Here is a 19,350-nt window from a genome sequence, read left to right on the forward strand (position 1 = left end):
GGCTTTCTCCTCTGGGCTAACTGTCTGTAGGCATACCTCATGTATCCCTTTCTAAACAACCAAAGTAGACTCCTTTCCAAGGCAGACCGACAACACTTACAGAAGAAAGTTGGAGACTTCTTCAAATGAAGAAGATCTGAAGAAGATTCTCCAACACACCTCAAGGTGTCATCTACACTGGCCAGCAGTAAGTCCTGCAACACTGATCTGGAGTTTCATTCCTGTCTCCCAGTCAGACTTTCTGTATTTCACAGGCGTTGCCCAGGGTTTCTATCTAGGTGAGTTTGTTACTTTGTGCATCATTTATCAGACAAATAAGCCACACTGTGTCTTCATGACATGGAAGTCAGGTGTGGGTAACTAAGGGAGAATCCAATGGGAGAAACACAGGCACAATGAGTAAGGAAGCCTTCATGCCTCTACCTATCAACTTTTTGTAACAGTAATTTCAAGCTTGCTAAAAAGGCAGGCCCTGTCAAAAGGCTTCTCTTGCACTTCTAAGGAGACGGAGGTCTCTAGACTACCCACACGCTGTGCTATTGAGAATAACACTGGAAATGACAAAAAGGGCAAGACATAGCAAAACACTGGCTCTGCACAGCTTGAAGTTTGACTTATCACAAAGGCATCAGGCCTGCCAGCAATACATAAAGCTAATACGGCAGGCTATAGTGGAAAATCGAAGATAAATTCCATCCAGCTCATAGTCGACATACTCCTGGTTCATTCTGCTCTGCATACCAATCCTACAAACATGTGCTCTATCCATGCACATGGAATGTTGTATAGTGCTTGGTTATGTAAGAACCAGTAGGTACCAGTGAGAACTGTGCCTCACTCATCCATTCACAGGCAAAAGGTACCAAAAGGCCTGCTACACCTTTATTAACATGTTGCCACCATTGCCAGTCTCCTTTAATCCAGTGAGCTCACAGTAGTCAGACTCACTGTGGAATGTCATGTTGGTCGTTTACTTTCAAAACAACAAAAAGGTGAAAAACATACCAGAGACTCACATTTGGGTAAATAAGGGCAGGGGTGCATGCCTGCAACATAATGAAGGAAACCTTCCCATTTCTACAAAGATGGCTTCACCAACCTTAACAAAGGATGTTTTGTTGTGCCAACTGAACTACCTCCAAGAATCAAGAGATGAACTCAAGACAGGTTTTTGCTTTGTACCAAATAAATAACAGTCAAAGTCCAATTCTATCGAGGCTAACTATTTTTTGTCATTCTGGAAAAGTGAAATGGAGTAGGTAATGGACATCTTATTCCAAGGAGGAGAGGAGATTTACATGACTGCCGAGAATACCTAGGTTGGTGGGCCTTTGCTTTACAGGCTGCAATTATCTTTAAAGTTACACGCTTCGTGAACTATTCAGTGAAATCAAAAGGATAATAACTAAACCCAACACAAAAAGTGTTTAGTTTATCAACTATAACCGAATACGAGAAAGCCACAGTCTCAGTGGCGACAATGTAGTTATGAAATTCAATTCCTTAACAGAAATATCTATTTTTACTGTGTTCACTATTTTACAGTGTTCGCTCAGCCAAGGAATTATTGGGGGGTAGATTCTTACAGCTTGTGCAGCCCATAATGTCCAGAGAGTTTATGTATTTGTTCCAGACTATTCTTCAGCCAGGTAATGCTGCTAGGCTCCACTCCCTCTGCCAGTGCTGAACAGAGGAAGCAGAGGATCGACAGGCAGTTCAACTCACTTGCTTAGGTTTTCGGCACTGGCAAAGGACTTCCACTCAGGACACCGGTTGAACTGCGAGAGCTGGCTTAACTTGTGGAATTTTAATATAAAGAAAACTTTCTGGTCCTTTGAGGTGGATGCACATTTAGAACCAAACACACAATACCTCTCTAAAAATGAGTTGTGCAAGAGGGGAGAGTCGCACACTCTATGGAACATCTTATAAATCTTGGTCTACTTAGATAAAGGGGGATCCCTAAAAGTAGTGCCTCATACCTCATTCACACAAGCATTTCTCATACACACTCAATCTGGAAATAAAACCACTCATAATACTGTGTAGTGACCTTACCAGGGACAGCCAGTAGACAATTCTCCCAACTTAGAATGCAAATAATAAACCTATAACCCACAAAAAGTCATAGGGATGAAGGTCACCTATGTTAAAAAGAAGTCCATATAGTAAAGTCTACAATTTCAATGGGAAGCAAATTAGGGGACTTGTGAAAGTGGTCACATACACAGAAGCCACACCTTGTACGTAAGGATGATGGTGAGGAGCGGCACAGCAGCCTATTCTCACCTGTTACAATGCCGACACTGTGCCCTCATATTATTTATGTTTTTGACTAAAGTTGTTTTATTCCAATTTCTGAGCTGCCCAAGAAGAGTGAGCCAATCTCCTGAGTCCAACGCTTACAGAGAGAGCATTGTTGCTTTTTTCACTATGCATTGCAAGCCTGGAAAGTTTATTTCCCAACAAGTGGGTTGGTGACACATGGTGCTGGGAATGAATAATGTCAAATAGAAATGGACAGAGGCTGTAGTACTAGTAGCTACTGATTACGCTGCCCGGCCTGTACCTTCACATTTCTTGTCCTCTTATTTACTTTTTTTTTTACAAACGTGTTTTATCACTTTCTGCTGTGCAACCAGGTCAAGTTGAGACCCAAACTCCCAAGACCAGGCTGAAGGGAATAGTACTGTTGCTACTTTTACCAATTATTTAATTAATTAATTTTGTTTAATATTGTTTGAAATGCTAAACAGTGATGCAAAAAAAGCTGCAATCTAGAAAATTATCAAGACCCCTGTTCAGCACAAGTAAACAATTCGGTCATCTTCAGGAAATGGTCAAAACACTGCTTTCTATACTTTTAGGATGACCACTGGGCTGTGTAGTCATGTTGAGCCACACGACGTGGCATGTGTAGGAAGCTGGCCTAGTGTATGGTGAGCACCTATGGTGTTATAACCTTATACCAGGTCCAGGTACCCTATTAGTGAGGCGTAGACAGTGTCTAGGAAGCCAGGGCTTACTAGAGGTAGCTGTGGATAAGCAGCAAAGACTTATCTAGGAGCCATGCAAAGCTTATGCAATACCACTACAATCACACAGCACTTACACACATGAAAGAACCACACAGTGTTACAAAAATAAAGGAACTTTATTATGGTAACACAAATATTAAAATACAGTATAGGCGATACTCCACTAAGAGGAGAGTAAACAAACTAATATATGCACATGATAAGTCAGTGACTAGCATGAGAAAGCAATAGCAAACAGTAAAACAATAGAAAACAGTGAAGGCCCTAGGGGGAGACCAAACCATATAATAAGTAAGTGGAATGCAAAAGGCAGTCTCCTACCCAAGGAAGTGGAATCTGTAGAGGGGAGCTGGAGGAACTAGGAATCCCAAAAGTCAAGTACTGGTGAGCCCACAGACCCACCCCCCTCCCCCATCGCCTCTGCATGGAAACCCTCAGAAGACTGGTGGGAGCAATGCTGGGAGTCCTCTAAGGAGCCCCCAGAGTGCATGGAATCATACAACCAATAATGGCAACAGTATTGGGGTATGATTCCGACATGTTTGCTACCATTATGTAGCTGGACACGGGTAGTGACCTGTGTCCAGTACACAGGTAAAATGGCTTCCCTGGACTTACGAAGTCCATAAAAATAGAGCTGGAGTTCATAGGGGCACCTCTCTTCATACAGGGGTGCACTCACACCCATGCACCTGCACCCTGCCCTCTGGACTAGGAGGGCCTGCCATAGGGGGGACTTACAGTGACCTGGTGCAGTGACCTGTAGTGAAAGGGTGCAGGCACCTTTTCACACAGGCTGCAATGGCAGACCTGCCGATACGTTTTGCATGGGCTTCCAAGGGTGGCATGATACACCTGGTGCCCCAAAGCCATGGGTACCTAGGTACCATTTACTAGGGACTTATATGGGGGCACCAGTCTGCCCATTGTAGGGTGTGCAAAGTACTAAGCAACCAGATTTAGAGGGAGAGAGCACATTTACTGAGGTCCTGATTAGCATGATTTCAGTGAACACAATCCAAACACACTGACAGCAGGGAAAACGTAGGGGTAACCATGCCAAAAAGAGGGTACTTTCCTACAGCATGCATCTTGGAAGAATAGAAAATGTATTCTATACAGCAAATTATCCAGGGCATAGCCAAACTACCTGTCAATCACTTGGTGCACAATGAAGTAGTAGTATGAAGGAGGTGGATAGGGAAACTAAAAAAAGTGGACCCATGTCATCAGCAGCATAAGGTTACACATTAACCATTCAAAAGCAAGGGTAAAAAGCTATGCTCAAGGGGCGATACAATTAAGACGAGTGGCATAACAAACCCCTGAGGATTGGGGGGAGAGCTCCAGGGGGACCCCTTAGCAAAAGAGCAGGCCCCCTCCATGTACTTTGCAAAGGGGTCCCCTCAAGTTTCGTTCCACCACTGCACAAGAACAGAGAAGAATGCTATCCAATAAAGAGCTGGGAAATGAAATAGACAAGAAAGACATCCAAACATGGCAAGAGGCAGACCTAAAGCCCACCCATTGTAATACAACACTGTCTGGAGCAAGGTCGCAAATAGATAGCATCCTATGCATGGCAGCAAGGTCAATGTCCCCAACGTGAGCCTAAAATGTTAAGCGAGATAGGGTAAAATATGTTTGTCTGAAGGGTTTATAACTCAGTTACTCTAAGTGTGTTACAACAGATCTCATTTTCAGCACTGCCTTGTGTCATCTTGATCCGCCTTTTGATCAGGAACCATGTAAGGAGGTTCCTGGTCTGGTTTGGTGACTCAGTAGGCTTGTCGAAAGATGGCGGACTGACTCCCCCACCAAGCTCAGCTTCTCCTAATGCCCCCGTAATCATGCCTTGATCGCTCCGAAGCCTGCCTGGAGAAGCTAACCATGGCCCGGATTATCATCTGCATTCTTTGGCTTTGTTTTACCTTACTCAGCAGCCTATGTGGCAGCTGCTTCTTTGAAACTGGTGGGGTCCTGCTACTGCTGTGGGACTCCGTTGGCAGCTGCGGGTGCCAGCCATCATGGCGCCAACACAACCTGGAGGGCTACGAGGAGGACACAATGCAGACATGACCAGCAGTGAACAGCCGGCTTCTGGTAAAACAGCTGAGTGCGACTGAATCCTGCATATCGGCATTGGACAACCAATCTCAAAGCTACTGGGTTTCAGGCACTGCTGTTAGCCTGCTGACCGATCGACCGGATTAGCCTGTAGTAGCTGGGAGAGAGGTTTCCCAGGTCAATGCTTTGATGGCGGTAGCCTCTGTTAGAGGGCTCACTTCGTCTTCCTCAGAGTGAAAAATGTTGCAGAGGCTGCACAGGGGGAGATGGCTGGTTACTTTTTGCTACAAAGTAGTAACTCTCCACATCTGACAGCAAATGATCTGTCGGCCCAGCTGTGTCTCTCAGGCATCGATATAGAAGGGCTTAAGAAAAAAATACCAGCAACCTCCACTGCGTCCGTTTCAGACAATGCTTTCGACAAGTGTTTAAAGGACTGTCTTGTGAGCCCAGTGAGTACCCATGGACACTTATGAAAATGGGGGCAATGCTGGGAGGGGGACCTTGAAAACAGACCAGGGCCAGTCGGAGGGACATCACTTTAGGACTTGCAGGTAAAGGGTGGTGGCAGTGTGTTTACAGGATAACTCCTCAGCTCATGGTGGCCAAGTGGTGTCACTCCCTGGGAGCACTGAAGGTACAGAAGGCACCAAAGGTGTGGTAGAGCATTTAAGTGCAGGGGCCACCGCCTTAAGAACTCACCAGGGGGTCCTTAAGGGACTTAAGCAGGATAAAGGCACTACCCCTTGGCTCTTGAGGGCCAAGAAACTGTCTTCCAAACAGCAGGGCCAAGTGCACCTCACTGCAGAACTGGGCAAACCTCTGAGGACAGAATAAAAAAAAAAAATATATATATATAATCTGTCAGGCTTCCCTCTCCCTCGGTCAATACTGGGGTGACCCTTATGGAGGTGGAGGATGAACAATCTACTGAAGTGGCACCACTCAAATCACATGTTAACTTCAGACGGCGAGCACAGATCCTCAAGTGTGGATCAACCCATTTGTCTCCCTACTCTTAGGGCTCATATCCTGGACACAAGCGACTCTCAGGAGCCTACTCTTCGGTCAATCCTGCAGCTGCTACAAAGCCAGCAGGCAGAGGCTCGGCAACATTATCTGCAAGTTAAAGCTGATAACCCAGCCATTCAGCAGTCTCTTGCCGAGGCCAATAGTAAAGCTTGCATTCTGTCTACGGATATGGCGGAAAAACAACACTGAGTGGCGAATGCATAGAAGATGGGATCAACTGTGGTTCAATCTATTACGCTGCACAACAAGCACTGGCCCTTATAAAGTCTAAGAGGGAAGATTTGGAAAATAGCCAGAGAAGGAACACACTGCAGGTGTTTGGGATAACAGAACGTACAGAGGGGGGTGACCCTTGTCACTATGTAGTACAACTATTTGGGAAAGCATTTCTGCATCTCGCAGACTCGGATATGGATTCACACATCCAACAGGGGAACTGGCTGCCTATCAGTCAAGACAGAACTAAATCACTTTCCCAAACTCATCCATAGTACATTTGCCCTACCCTGGTCTTCATCAGGAACTTCTTCCTGAGGCAAGCAATTGCCATGAAAGCCCACCACACAGCACCAATCACCATGGATGGCCTGCTGGTCTTTGCTCAATCAGATCTCTGCAGGGCAGCCATGGATAAACAATGGAGACTGCGTCAACTGATAGATTCTCTGGACGCACAGGTTTTCTTACGGGAGCTGGCTCAACTCAAGATTATTCAATCTGGGAGGGCTGAGAGCAGGAAGCCATGCTGGCCCTTAGTAATTTCAAAGCAGCATTCAAGTGATCAAATTTCTTTTGTCTGGGCTTGTTATTTTCTCCAGTTAATCCCTGAGTTATGAGTTGCTTGGAAATAGTCGAGTTTGGGTATGGATTCAGGCTGGGGAGAGTAAACATTTGGCTTTCTTTCTACATGTGTATTTGTCTGGGTGGCTCTGTGTGTTAAAAGGCTACAGGGGGCATGGGGAGGCCAGTTAACATCCTGAGGGTGACAAAGATTTCCATTGCCGGAAACGGTGAGGGTGCAGGGTGAGGCAGTAGGGGTGAGTCTGGGGTTCACTATAAAAGTTTGCAGGTAGCACGCATGGCACAATCGGGGGGTTGGCGGGGGTAGGGTGTAAAGGGATGAAACTAGCCAGAACAACAGTGGTAATGGCACAGGGAGAAGTGGTCGGAGGTGCACATGCTTTTTAGGTAATTTGACGGGGGAATTCTATGGGCTCCTTTTGCTAGTTAATAATTGTTAACTGGTTAGATTGAAGGCAACATGCTGAAACGTGTCTCGGGTGAACTCGGCAAACGACGATTAGTTCACGAAGAGATTATAATGTATGGCCCACATATAATTTCGCTAACCGAGATACACCTTGCTTACAGGGATCACTATTTACTCAAACATTTGGGATACACCGTGATTATAACTACAGCACAGACGGTGTCCCTTAGGGGTGTAGCTTTTTTGGAAGTTACAAATCTAGAATATAAGGTTCTGAGGAAGGCCTTAGACACTAGGAGTAGATAGGTGATGGCCCAGTTTGTGATGTTCAGGGTGAAATTTGTGATTTGCACCATTTATGGACCTAATGTTGGTGACGCAGCAATGAATAACACGTTTTGCATGAATTTGCTGGATTGGCCTTGGGAGACGATTCTAATGCGTGATTTTAACTGTGTCATGGATTATGCTTTATACTCTACCAATCACTCTGCTTCTTGGCATATGGTGAAAGCAACTGCAGCAATTCTCGAACTAGCTCAGATTCACGGACTCACATATGCTTGGTGGGCTTTATTCTCCACAGAGCCTGGTCATACCTTTTACTCCTCACCACATAGAAACTATTCTAGGATTCATATAATCTATAATAATAGGGGGGGTGTCAGGCTGTAGAAATTTAAATATATCCTAAGGTTTCATCTGATCACAATCCTATCTCTCTTGTTCTCAACTTCTTGAGTGTCAGGGCACAATCGCTCCCATTTTAATTTCTAAGACATTTTTTGATCAGCCCTGAGTTTTGTCAGATAATGTCTAACTCTATCAATGAGTTTCTCTAAGTAAAGCTGGGCTCTCCTTTAATATTCTGGGATGCAGCAAAGGCCTTGTGAGAAGGTAGGCTCTTTCTAGCATCGTTACCCCCACTTTTGGCTTGTTTGTGAGTATATGTCAGTGTGTTTTGCCTGTCTCACTGGGATCCTGCTACCCAGGACCCCAGTCCTCATAGTTTGTGGCCTGAATGTGTATACCTGTGTAGTGCCTAACTGTGTCACTGAGACTCTGCTAATCAAAACCTCAGTGTTTATGTTCTCTCTGCCTTTAAATTTGTCCCTATAGGCTAGTGGCCACTTTTACCAATTTCAATTTGCACACTGGAACACCCTTATAATTCCCTAGTATATGGTACCTAGGTTCCCAGGGTATTGGGGTTCCAGGAGATCCCTACGGGCTGCAGCATTTCTTTTGCCACACATAGGGAGCTCAGACAAACCTTTACACAGGACTGCCACTGCAGCCTGAGTGAAATAATGCACACATTATTTCACAGCCATTTTCACTACACTTAAGTAACTTCTAAGTCAGCTATATGTCTAACATTCACTTGCTAAAGGTTAGGTGCAAAGTTACAAAGTGTGAGGGCACCCTTGTACTAGCAAAGGTGCCCCCACATAGTTCAGGGATATTTCCCCGGACTTTGTGAGTGCGGGGACACCATTGCACACGTGCACTACATATAGGTCAATACTTATATGTAGCTTCACAATGGTAACTCCGAACATGGCCATGTAACATGTCTAAGATAATGGAATTGTCCCCCCCCCATGCCAAATTTGTTACTGGGGACACAATTCCATGCATCCCCGGGGCTCCACCATGGACCCGGGTACTGCCAAACCAGCTCTGTGGTGTTTGCTCTGCAGCTACTGCTGCTCCCACCCCCACAGACAGGGTTCTGCCCTCCTGGGGTCTGGGCAGCCCAGTCCCAGGAAGGCAGAACAAATAATTTCCTCTGAGAGAGGGTGTTAACACAATCTCCCTTTGGAAATAGGTGTTAATGGCTGGGAGGGGTAGCCTCTCCCAGCCTCTGGAAATGCTTTGAATGGTACAGTTGGTGCCCTCCTTGCATAAGCCAGTCTACACCGGTTTAGGGAACCCCCAGTCCCTGCTCTGGTGCGAAACTGGACAAAGGAAAGGGGAGTGACCACTCCTCTGTCCATCACCACCACAAGGGTGGTGCCCAGAGCTCATCCAGTGTGTCCCAGACCTCTGCCATCTTGAATGCAGAGGTGCGAGGGCACAATGGAGACCTCGTAGTGGCCAGTGCCAGCAGGTGACGTCACAGACCCCTCCTGATAGGTGCTTACCTGACTAGGTGTCCAATCCTCCTTCGAGGGTTATTTAGGGTCTCTCCAGTGGGTTTTTCCTCAGATAACGACTTGCAAGAATTCACCAGAGTTCCTCTGCACCTCTCTCTTCGACGTCCGGCAAGGATCGACCGATGACTGCTTGAGGAAGCCTGCAAAACTGCAACAAAGTAGCAAGAAGACTACCAGCGACATTGTAGCGCCTAATCCTGTCGGCTTTCTAGATTGTTTCCCGGTGGTGCATGCTTTGGGGGCTGCCTGCCTTCATCCTGCACTGGAAGCCATGAAGAAATCTCCAGTGGGTCGACGGAATCTTCCCCCTGCTCCAGCAGGCACCAAACTTCAGCGTAACCAGTACTCTGGGACCCCTCTCATCCTGGGCCCCTGGAACACAGATGGTGGACCCAATTGACCCAGACTGTCTAGTGGTCCAACTGTCCCAATTTAGAGGAGGTAAATCCTTGCCTCTCCTCTCCAGACAGTAATCCTGTGCACCGCGTGAACTGCAGCTACAAGGGCTTATGTGCACATTTCCATGAAATCCTGCATGCACAGTCAAGCCTAGGTCCACAGCACTTTGTCCTGCAATGCTCAGCTCCCTGAGTTGATCTCCGGTGTCGTGGGACCCTCTTTTGCAGTGTTGAGACGACCACCGTGTTCAGACTTCTTGAACCCATGTTCAAGGACTTCTGCGGGTGCTACCTTCTTGTGCGTGGGCTCTCTACGTTGCTGAGGGCCCCCTCTGTCTCCTCTCCCAAGAGGCAACATCCTGGTCCTTCCTGGGCCCAGGCAGCACCCTTTTTCTTCAACCACAACTCTTGCAGCTAGCAAGGCTTGTTTGCAGTATTGTGCCAAGGAAACAACTCTGCATCCTCCAACACTCTGTGGGACATATTCTGCACGAAGGAGAAGTCCCTAGCACCTTTCGTTGTTGCATAATCTTCAGCTTCTTCCATCCAGAGGCAGCCATTTTGCACCTTCATCTGGGGTTTAGTGGGCTCCTGCCCCCCCCCCCCCGGACACTTTCACGACTCTTGGCCTTGGTCCCCTTCCTTCACAGGTCCTCAGGTTCAGGAATCCGTCTTCAGTACTTTGCAGTCTGTTGTGGTCTTTGCAAAATCCTCTATCACGACTTTAGAGTGTTTCTGGGGGAAATAGTAGTATTTTACTCGTACTTTCCAGGGTCTTGGGGTGGGGTTTCTTGGACACCCATAGTGTTTTCTTACACTTCCAGCAACCCTCTACACACTACACTAGCCTGTGGGTCCATTTGTGGTTTGCATTCCACTTTCTTAGTATATGGTTTGTGTTGCCCCTAGGCCTATTGCATCCTATTGTATTCTAAAGTGGTTGCACTACTTTCTGACTGTTTTACTTAACTGATTTTGGTTTGTGTGTATATTTTGTGTATTTTACTTACCTCCTAAGGCAGAATATCCTTTGAGATATTTTTGGCACATTGTCACTAAAATAAAGTACCTTTATCTTTAGTAACTGAGTATTGTCTTTCTTATGATATAGTACCTATATGATATACGTGGTATAGCAGGAGCTTTGCATGCCTCCTAGTTCAGCCTAATCTGCTCTGCTATAGCTACCTCTACTAGCCTAAGCTGCTAGAACACTACTTCTCTACTAATAAGGGATAACTGAACCTGGCACAAGGTGTAAGTACCATTGGTATCCACTATAAGCCAGGTCAGCCTCCTACAGGCCTATATTAGATTTATGTAGGAAAATGGCTCCCTGTTGCGGTTACCCCCCACTTTTTGCCTGATAATGATGCTGACTTGACTGATAAGTGTGCTGGGAACTTGCTAACCAGGCCCTAGCACCAGTGTTCTTTCACTAAAAATGTACCATTGTTTCCACAATTGGCACACCCCTGGCAGACAGATAAGTCTTTTTGTATAAGTGGCCCTGTGACCAGGAAATGGTCCCTAAGGGCTGCAGCATATGTTGTGCCACCATAAGGGACCCCTCACCTAACACATGCACACTGCCATTGCAGATTGTGTGTGTTGGTGGGGAGAAAAAAGGCAAAGTCGACATGGCATCCCCCTCAAGATGCCATGCCCACAACCTACTGCCTATGGCATAGGTAAGTCACTCCTCTAGCAGGCCTTACAGCCCTAAGGCAGGGTGCACTATACCACAGGTGAGGGCATAGCTGCATGAGCAATATGCCCCTACAGTGTCTAAGTCTATTCTTAGACATTGTAAGTACAGTGTGGCAATATTAAGTATATGGTCTGGGAGTTGTCAAAAACGAACTCCACAGCTCCATAATGGCTACACTGAATACTGGGAAGTTTGGTATCAAACTTCTCAGAATAATAAACCCCCACTAAAATGCACACAGAGGGCATCTTAGAAGATACCCCCTGTAATTTACGCAATCCTTCAGCGCAGGACTGACTGGTTGGTGCCAGCCTGCCACTGAGATGGGTTTCTGCCCCCCTGGGGTGAGCTTTTGTGCTCTCTGAGGACAGAAACAAAGCCTGTACTGTGTAGAGGTGCTTAACACCTCCCCCCTGTAGGAATTGTAACACCTAGCAGTGAGCCTCAAAGGCTCAGGCTTCGTGTCACCATGCCCCAGGGCACTCCAGCTAGTGGAGATGCCCGCCCCCTGGACACAGCCCCCACTTTTGGCGGCAAGTCCAGGAGAGATAATGAGAAAAACAAGGAGGAGTCACCCACCAGTCAGTACAGCCCCTAAGGTGCCCTGAGCTGAGGTGACCCCTGCCTTTAGAAATCCTCCATCTTGATTTTGGAGTATTCCCCCAATAGGATTAGGGATTTGCCCCCATCCCCACAGGGAGGAGGCACAAAGAGGGTGTAGCCACCCTCAAGGAGAGTAGCCATTGGCTACTGCCCTCCGAGACTTAAACACACCCCTAAATTCAGTATTTAGGGGCTCCCCAGATCCCAGGAAATCAGATTCCTGCAACCTGAAGAAACAAGAAGGACTGCTGACCTACATGCCGCAGAGAAGGAGGAAGACGACAACTGTTTTAGCCCCAGCCCTACCGGCCTGTCTCCAACTTCGAAAACCTGCATCAGCGACGCATACGACAGGGACCAGTGACCTCTGAAGCCTCAGAGGACTGCCCTAGACTAAAGGACCAAGAAACTCCAGTGAACAGCAGTCCTGTTCAAAATCTGCAACTTCTTTGCAACAAAGAAGCAACTTCCAAGGACTTCATGTTTCCCGCCGGAAGCGTGAGACTCTACACTCGGCACCCGACGCCCCCGGCTCGACCTGCAGAAAACCAACACTACAGGGAGGACTCCCCGGAGACTGCGAGCCCGTGAGTAGCCAGAGACGACCCCCCTGCCCCTCCAGCGACGCCTGCAGAGAGAATCCAGAGGCTCCCCCTGACCGCGACTACCTGTAACAAGGGACCTGACGCCTGGAACCAACACTGCACCCGCAGCACCCAGGACCTGAAGGAACTGCATCTCAGCGAAGGAGTGAACCCCAGGCGACCCTCTGCCTAGCCCAGGTGGTGGCTGTCTCGAGAAGTCCCCCCTGTGCCTGCCTGCACCGCTAGAGTGACCCCCCCGGGTCTCTGTATTGTTTCCTATCTAAAACCAGACGCCTGCTTTGCACACTGCACCCGGCCGCCCCTGTGTCGCTGAGGGTGTGTTTTGTGTGCCTACTTCTTCCCCCCCCCCCCCCCAATGCTCTACAAACCCCCCTGATCTGCCCCCCAAGGACGCAGGTACTTACCTGCTTGCAGGCTGGAACCGGAGCACCACTGTTCGCCATAGGCGCCTATGTGTTTTGGGCACCTCTTTCACCTCTGCACCTGACAGGCCCTGAGCTGCTGGTGTGGTAACTTTGGGGTTGCCTTGAACCCCCAACGGTGGGCTGCCTATGCCCCAGAACTGAGACTTTTAAGTGTTTTACTTACCTCCTAATCTAACCTCTACTTACCTCTCCCAGGAACTGTTGATTTTTTCACTGTGTCCACTTTGAAAATAGCTATTTGCCATTTTTACAAAGACTGTACATGATATTGTTTTCATTCAAAGTTCCTAAAGTATCTAAGTGAAGTACCTTACATTTAAAGTATTAACTGTAAATCTTGAACCTGTGGTTCTTAAAATAAACTAAGAAAATATATTTTTCAATATAAAAACCCATTGGCCTGGAGTAAGTCTTTGAGTGTGTGTTCCTCATTTATTGCCTGTGTGTGTACAACAAATGCTTAACACTACCTTCTGATAAGCCTACTGCTCGGCCACACTACCACAAAATAGAGCATTAGAATTATCTACTTTTGCCACTATCTTATTTTTAAGGGGAACCCTTGAACTCTGTGCACATTATTTCTTACTTTGAAATAGTATATACAGAGCCAACTTCCTACAATGTATTACTGCACAGTACATCTACAAGTCAAATAAGGCAAGGCAGGACCGGGACAATCAGCTTACTCTGGAAATGCAACTTTTGGAAATTAAGCATTCATCAGCTATTAGGTTGGGTAACCTGACAAGCGAGCTCTCTATGCCCAGCTCATCACAACTCAAACTTTATTGGACCAATACCTTAAGGATCAGGCGGTGGCCAGTTATTCTAAAAACAAAGCTGTGCAATACTATTACAGGGAGCAGGTGGGCTGTATACTGACCCATCAGATGTCTAAAAAAAAGGGCTGGTGGGACAACAGAGCATATTATTGGCTTGGATAGACCTGTTCACACTCTTCCTCAATCCACAGACATGCAATTCTCACTATTCTATGTGGGCTTATTCCATCAATCTCTGGTTCAACGTGCGCAAGTGCTTATATTGAGGGTAGTAGGTTACCAAAACTGAATGCCACACAGGTAGCATCCTTGCAGGGAGCTATCACAGCAGGGGAGGTGGAAGATGCCCTTGCCACGCTCCCCTCCAGGAAGGTAGCAGGGGAGGATACTATTCCATTGGAATTTTATAAAGTCTTTAAAAGCATTTTACTAACCACCTTTCTCAGTGTGGTACATTGAGGTCAGCGAAGTCCCAGATTCCTGGAATATGACTAAGATTATGATTTTTCTTAAGAAGTGCAAGCCACCAGAAGCGATGGGTTCATATCAACGCATACCGCTTATTAATGCTGATGCCAAGATATTTGTTAAGACACTCAATCACTTGGCCTCATCATTATACCATATTGACTCTGCATAACAACATTGTTTTGTTCCCTGCCGAGATACCTCTAGCCTTATTAACACGGCAATTGCTGCATTTGATGTAGTGGAGAAAATGGGGAATAAGCTGACAATGATTTTGTTGGATGCCGAGAAAGCGTTTGACTGGGTGGCCTAGGACTGTCTGTGGGCCGCAATGGGGGCTTAAGGGATAGGTGAGCGATTTTCTAAATGAGTACAGTCTCTGTACCAATCCTAGTCTGCCAAATTAGCATATGCTGACATTATAACAACATCTTTTAAAATACAGCGGAGTACCTGACAGGGCTGCCTGCTTTCTCATCTTATTGTCCCTATACATTAAACCATTTTTGCGGGTGATGCAGAAGAATATGGAAATAGAGTCTTTGATTTCCAGTGGGTACAAACTGAAAGTCTGTGCATGTGCAGACAATGTGGCTGCCTTTACCATTAGAAACGATGGAACAGATAGTGCTATCATACGGCTTTAGGCCCTGATCACTGGCTTTTCTTTTTTTATTAATATCGGATCACTGATCCTAATCATTACAAGCAGGTGTGGTTCCAGTTTGTAAGGAATACAGTAACCTTTCAGCAAGAAATCTCGTCCAAGTACTCCCCAAACCTAATTCTTCAGAAAACACTGTTCTGGGATAATCTAGTGTTTCCGGGAGTCTTTCATTATTCTATCTGTAAGGCATGGGCAAGACAAGAGCTTGTTACAATGGGGCAACTGTTTGATATTAGGGTTTGGTTCCGTAGATTTGAAAAGCTCCTCTGTAATGTTAAAACTTGTTAGATCTAGCTGGGAGTCTCTGATTACCATTATGTATCAGGGTTTAGGCGAACAAAGGAGAGACGATCTCCCCTGGCCAGCGGCCAAATGGAGTGAAGTTCTTTCTTGCGAACTGCTGCCCTCAGACATACATAGTGTATTTGAGACAGTGGAGGGCACTGTGCACTTGGTGAACTTAAAAGTGCATACATTTATGTCAATATGTATGCTTTACTATACTCTGGAAAAACCAATGGTGAGTTCGGGCATGGATGGTAGTTCAGACAAAGCTAAATGCCCTAAATGTGGATTATTTGCAACAGATACTTTATATATGTTCTATGCATGCCCTGCCCCTAGGGAGTACTGGGAGAAGGTGCTTAATGCGATAAGGATAGCTCTTGGATACAAGATCTTGCTCACTGCACTGGATGTCATGTTGGGGTACAGACTGGAGTTCGACATTGGGCTCAGAAGGCTGCTCTTGATTCTAATTACTGAAAACCATAGGGGTCTACCCAATTAACCCTAATAGACCTGGGTAATAAACAATATTATCTGAAGTATTAGGTTATATAATAGGAACAAATACGATCATAGGTCACATTCAATGAAGCAAAGTACCAATCATTGAGTACACAATTTAATTGCTCCTTTGTCGAAACCGCTTTGTAAATCCCAACAACAAAGACAACCAATCTGATTGCAACAATATTTTATGTACACAAAGAATAGGTGTACACATCCAACGAATTAGTTAGTACACCGCATACATGCAATACTTAACAATAAACATGAAACATTTAACAATAAGAACATCCTTACTTTCAAAGGGAAAAATGAAAGGGCCTGTGATGTAAAGTCCTTAAAGGATAGATTCAATCTTGCTTGCAACCTCTCAAGTGTAGAAGGTCAACACGTTTCACCCCCTCTAACTATGGGCTTCCTCAGGACTAATGAAGAGCGCCAAACCCTTCACAAGAATAATTTCTTCAAATAGTCCAATCAATATATTATTCCTGCATTACACAAGTGAGTAATCCATAAGTAGCAGAAATATGCTGCTGAGAATCCTTGCATCTATTTATGGCTCTAGACAGCTATTTGAAAGCTTAAGAGCACAAAAGCAATCAATGCCACGTTGGAGTGCTGAAAAAAAAAAAAAAAAAAAAAAACCTTTTTCAGGGCCCACCAACGTGGCATTGATTGATTGATTGCCAAGGATTCTCAGCAGCATATTTCTGCTACTTATGGATTACAAAATTCAATTGGGAAGTGTGGATGTCTTTGGTAACCCACAACTGTTTGCATGAATTCAACCCTTTACTTAACGCAGCTACTGTTTTTATTTCTATGGGTCTTATGACCCTTAACATTCTTTCTTTTGATATGTTTTCCCCTGTTAACCTGTTTATGAATGTATTTATTTCTGTAACCACAACAGAAATGCAGTTCCTCTCCTGGACCTTTTCTTTTGCCATCACTCCTCTTTATCATTTACTATTTTTTCATAAATGCAATATGTATTGGATCTGATTAACTCTGGCTTTAAAAAAAGGAACCACGCAAGGAGGAACACACCAACTCATGGAAGTGAACCAGGAGGGAGGAAGGAAGGCAAGGAAACAAAACCCGCTAACTCCACAACACTCGAAGATCACAGGGCCAACAGCAACTTGCTACTGCAAGAAAAAATAGTCCTGCCAGCTCTAAGGCTTACAGGCCAAACAGTCATATAGGAAGGGAAAGTAATACCCAGTAGAAACAGGAGGACATGTTCCATCCAACAATGGTGCCAAGCCAGAAAACATGCCAGCATTTTCTCGTAGCCCATTACAACTAGAGCCTCCAGGCCAGCGCCGGCAAGAACCAGCAGCACACCAACCTGCAATGTAGGAAGCTGGGTCTGTATGTACTATATCAAAATGAGATATAGTGTGCACAGAGTCCAGGGGTTCCCCAGAGGCTTGACAGATGCAATATTAGATAATACTAATGCTCTATTTGTGGCAGTGTGGTCGAGCAGTTAGGCTTATCAGAGGGTAGTGATAAGCATTTGTTGTACACACACAAGCAATAGAAGAAACACACACTTAATGAATTAACTCCAGACCAATAGGATTTTATACAGAAAATGTGTTAATTTACTTCTAGAACCACAAGATTCTGTTTGCAAGTAAGTACATAAAATGAAAGGTACTTTGCATAGTAATACTTAGAACTTGGAATGGAATCAACAATGTATACAGTTTTCTTAAAAATAGCAAAAAGCTATTTTAAAAGTGGACAGTTTACTTACCTCCCCCAGGAACTGTTGAAAAGTGAAGTGCCATTTCTGAGGTTAGTAACAATCTTACAGATTTAGTCTCCGGGGCATAGGTAACCCACTGTTGGGGGGTTCAAGATAACACCAAGCACCCAGCACCAGCAACAGGGGCCAGTTAGGTGCAGAAGTCACACAAGTGCCAAAATAACATGGGTCCCTATGGAGACAGGGGGTACTCCGGCTCTGGTCTTGTTGCAGGTAAGTACCTGCGTTGTCAGAGGGCAGACCAGGGGGGTTTAGAGGAGCACTGGACGGGTCCCAAGTAGGCACCAATCTCATATCTTCAGCGGCACAGGGACGGCCGGGTGCAGTGTGCAAACAGGGCATCAGGTTTCCAATTGAACTCTATGGGATGACCCTAGGGGTCACCTAGGCGCTGCAGGCAAGGCACAGGGGGGCTTCCCGGGCAAGCCACCGACTGGATAGGGAGGAGGGCCGCCTGCTGGTTGTAGCTGCACCTGTAGTCAGTTTCTCTTGAGTCTGGGGGCTGCGGGTGCAGTGCTTCTCCACGTGTCGAATATCTTCGTGCCGGGCCGTCGCTGTCAGGTGGGTCCTCAGTATTCCCTCTGCAGGCATCGTCGTGGAGGGGTGGAGAGGTCAGCCCAGGGTGAACACTCGGTCGGAATCGCTTGGGGATCCTCTCTGGCTAGTTGGGCCACCTGGACACGGGCTGTGGAGTGGTTTAGGACTCACGCTTCTGGAGTGAGGTGGGAGTCCTTTAGAAGCAGTTTCTACATCCTTCTTGTTGGACAGGTCCGCTGGAGTTTCTTGGTCCTCTGTGATGTAGGCAGTCCCATGGAGGCTTTTCATGGGTCGCTGGACCTGTAGAACGCGTCGCTCTTCTTTTGCAGTTTTTTGAAGCAAGAGACCGGCCAGTAGAGCTTGGGCCGAGTCAGTTGTCGTCTCCTCTTCTCTGCAGGGTTTTCAGCTCAGCAGTCCTTCTTTCATGAGGTCGTCAGGAATCTGGTGAGCTGGGTTCAGGGAGGCCCTTAAATTCTAAATTTAGGGGCGTGTTAGGGTCAGGGGCAGTAGTCAAAGGCTACTGTCCCTCAGGGTGGCTACACCCTCCTTGTACCCACTCCCTTTGGGAAGGGGGGCACATTCCTATCCCTATTGGTCCCTGTGCTTCAAACCAAGATGGAGGATTCTGCAGGGAGGGGGGCCACCTCAGCTCTGGACACCTTACGGGTGGTCCTGGCTAAGGTGGTCAACTCCCTGTTTTCCTAATTTTCCAGTCGGACTTGCCACCAAAAATGGCGCTGTGTCCAAAGGGTGGGCATCTCCACTAGCTGGAGTGCCCTGGGGGCACTGTAATCCGAGGCTTGAGCCTTTGAGGCTCACCGCCAGGTGTTACAGTTCCTGCAGGGGGAGGTGTGAAGCACTTCCACCCAGGACAGGCTTTGTTTCTGACCACAGAGTGCACAAAAACATTCACCCCATGTGGTCAGAAACTCATCTGAAAGTGGTAGGCTGGAACAGACTGGTCAGTCTTAAACTAGCAGTTGGGCCAACATACAGGGGGCATTTCTACGATGCCCTGTGTGTGCATTGTTCAATAAATCCCACACTGCCATCAGTGTGGGTTTATTATG

The 19,350-nt window shown here is 46.4% G+C and overlaps 1 protein-coding gene across 1 annotated transcript in view; it reads right to left on the reverse strand.

Moving 5' to 3' along the window:
* Positions 1-19,350, reverse strand: part of LOC138259921 (uncharacterized) — a 676,397-nt gene that overhangs the window by 472,173 nt on the left and 184,874 nt on the right. The window lies entirely within an intron of this gene.

This window comes from Pleurodeles waltl, chromosome 2_1 (assembly GCF_031143425.1).
Source record: "Pleurodeles waltl isolate 20211129_DDA chromosome 2_1, aPleWal1.hap1.20221129, whole genome shotgun sequence".
Lineage (NCBI taxonomy): Eukaryota > Metazoa > Chordata > Amphibia > Caudata > Salamandridae > Pleurodeles > Pleurodeles waltl.